Source organism: Zingiber officinale, chromosome 4A (assembly GCF_018446385.1).
Source record: "Zingiber officinale cultivar Zhangliang chromosome 4A, Zo_v1.1, whole genome shotgun sequence".
Taxonomy (NCBI): domain Eukaryota; kingdom Viridiplantae; phylum Streptophyta; class Magnoliopsida; order Zingiberales; family Zingiberaceae; genus Zingiber; species Zingiber officinale.
In genome coordinates, this window is record NC_055992.1 from 94,428,725 (window position 1) to 94,431,875 (window position 3,151).

Consider the following 3,151-nt stretch of genomic DNA (forward strand, 5'->3'; position numbering starts at 1 on the left):
TAAAGAGCAATTTTTCTTTCAAAAAGCTAAAAAGTTAACTTTGAAAAGTACTTAGTTAAATTTTCAAAATACTTTAGTTTTTTTTTTAATGGCCAGAATTTTGAAAGCTTAGTCTAAAAACACTTAGCCAGAATTTTCAAAAAGTACACAAAAATGATTCGAAAGTTTAAGTTTTTGAAAACTTAGCTTAAAGTTTAAATTTGAAAGAATTTTTCGTTTAGTCAAATAATTAATTTAAAGCTTTTGAGAGCAAGGGAGGAGTTTTAATCCTTAATGTCTAAGCATGAGTTGAGTTAGATTGGTTGTTAATTAGTTAATTTCACTTTAAGTAAGGTATCAGAGCCCTAATGTTCATGCCTAAAAAAAAGTTTAAAAATCAAGCACTTAGTTTCGCGACCACATGTCTAACCAGTTAGCTACTAGCTGATTACCTAGAGGGCAATAGCTTTCACTTGGTTATCCAAGTTAAGTCAATAGATCCTGTTAGATTTGACTAGTGCTGGAAGACTTGACTTGATTACTGTTGACTAGGTGTTTAATGCCCAGACTCATATTAATGCACAGATATAAATATTCTTGAGTCCAGGCTATACCCTATGCATCTCACGTTGTTCTATGTTTTTCAAACACAAGCAAGGTAAGCCTAGGTGTTTTGAGATGCTCTGGCTGAATTCTAGGGGAGCAAGATTTCTAGGGTAGAGCTGAAGCTAATTCCATATTTTTGAAAGTCTAATAAAATTAGAATTTTAAAAATAATATTTTCCTAGAATTTTTAAAACATACGATGATTTTGAAAACTATACGAAGCTGATTTGAAAGTCAAAAACTATTCTACCCAGCACATACCTATTTCAGTAAACAACTGAAAACTAATAAACATGAGTAAGTAAAAGTCAACCACATACTAATACAATCAAAGAAGACAAATAGGTGTCTGTCTAAGATATATCAAGTGATAGTCTCAAAAGACAGGATCATCTAGAGCAGGATCATCAGCTGGAGGTGGTGCAAGAGGCTGCTCGGGTACCGGCTGAGGCTGTCCCTAGCGCCGTATCTCACATCGGAGAGACACGAACCCTGCAGCTATCTCAGATCAAAGAGATCGGAGGAAGTGATGGCTATCTAACACAACCCGTCGCGTCTGAATGGACTAGATCTCGAGCCGAGCAAGTCTGTCCTCGACGGAAGGAGGAGCCGAAGTCGAAGGCCCGGCTGATGTGGAGGGTCAGGCAGAGGTGGAAGGATCTACGAAAAACTCCTCTGCCAGGAAATCGGGCCACTCCTCACCCTCACCTGGTACGTCCTCGGCCTCTGGAGTGCCAGGAGCAACAACTGGCGGTGGCCGGCCCTTACAGGCCAGAATCCCCTCGGCAGTGACCTCTACATCGGCTAATCTAAGACTACGCTGACCTAACTCATCATATATAGTAAGTGGTATGAGAGTCCCTCTGGTAGTGTCTATCCTAGAGGAGGAGAAAATCTGGGTCAGGATATGGCAGTAGGGCATATGGATCACTCCAGTCGTGACTGTACTAGATGCCTGAATGATGTTATGAAACATATGCAGTGCAATGTCTATATCTAGGCGCTGGCTAAGAGCGTACAAAAAGAATGAGTGGGATGGTCGCATCTTCAAGACGTCTCCAGATATGATGGGTAGGATGCATGCTGTCAGAACTCTGTACATAACATAGTCCTGAACTCGAAGAAGAGTGGACCTGAACTCAGTCAGGCCAAAGGGTCTCTCCTCCCCAAAAAAATGCATGTAGATGTCATCTAAGGTAATGTGGGAGTAGGGATCACCGAAAGGTAGTTCCCTACTCGGGTAACATAAAAATGTACACTGAGACTCTCTAAGCTCTAAGCTAGTGCGAAGCAGAGAGGGAGTAAACTGAATGTCAGTGCCACCAACTCTGGTGGAATAGGTGTTATCATCAACCTTTTCAAGGTTGTGATAGAACTGGGTACACAAGTCTTGATTTACTGTAGTGGTGCAGTCAACCAGTTTATCTAGGTGATAGTAGTCTATCATCTGGACTGCGAGGAGACAATATTGGGCAAAATATTCCCTACCTATATACCTAGGTTTAATGGATTCAAAGGTAAACCTAGCAAAATCTATCTTATGTTGCTCCGAGGGGAATCTAGGGTCCATGGAAGGGGCCCTAGCTGGTGTAGGATCCACAATGCGACACTTCCTATTTTTGACAATATATGAAAAAAAATATAGAATAATTACAAATAAAAATAATAGGGAGGTGTAAGATATACCTAGGAGGCATTGTAGGGGGGTGAGGGAGTTGCAAAGGGTTGAAGGCGCCTTAGGGGAGGAATTCACACGAGAATCGCGTGCCCCGTCTTCGGTAGAAAACGAACAGGAAGCGTTCTGTTCGTGGTCATATTGTGTGTTGAAGGCGCCTTAAGACCTGTTTAAGGCGCCTTGAAGGTTCGGTGGGAGGCGCCTCGGGGGTGGGCCGAGGCGCCTTAGGCTAGGTCGGCGGGAATTTTCCCGCCTCTGTTTAGGAAGCCTCCCTTGTGTGGGAGGCGCCTTCTAAGAGGCGCCACGTGTTTTTTTTTATGTTAAGAAAATTTTAAGTTATTTAATTTTGAGAATAATTTTAAGTTAATTAAAAATAATAATTTCAAGTTAATTAAATTTTTGAAAAATAATTTTAAGTTAATTAAATTTTTTAAAAATAATTTTAAATTAAAATTTTTGAAAAATAATTTTAAGTTAATTAAAATTTTTGAAACATAAGTTTAAGTTAATTAAGTTTTTGAAAAATAATTTTAGGTTAATTAAGTTTTGAAAAATAATTTTAAGTTAATTAAGTTTTGAAAAATAATTTTAGGTTAATTAAATTTTGAAAAATAATTTTAAGTTCATTAAGTTTTGAAAAATAATTTTAAGTTAATTAAGTTCTGAAAAATAATTTTAAGTTAATTAAATTTTGAAAAATAATTTTATGTTAATTAAGTTTTGAAAAATAATTTTAAGTTAATTAAATTTAAAAATAATTTAAGGTTAATTAAGTGTTGAAAAATAATTTTAGTTAATTAAATTTTGAAAAATAATTTTAAGTTAATTAAATTTTTGAAAGATAAGTTTAAGTTAATTAAATTTTGAAGAAAAATAAGTTAATTAAAAATA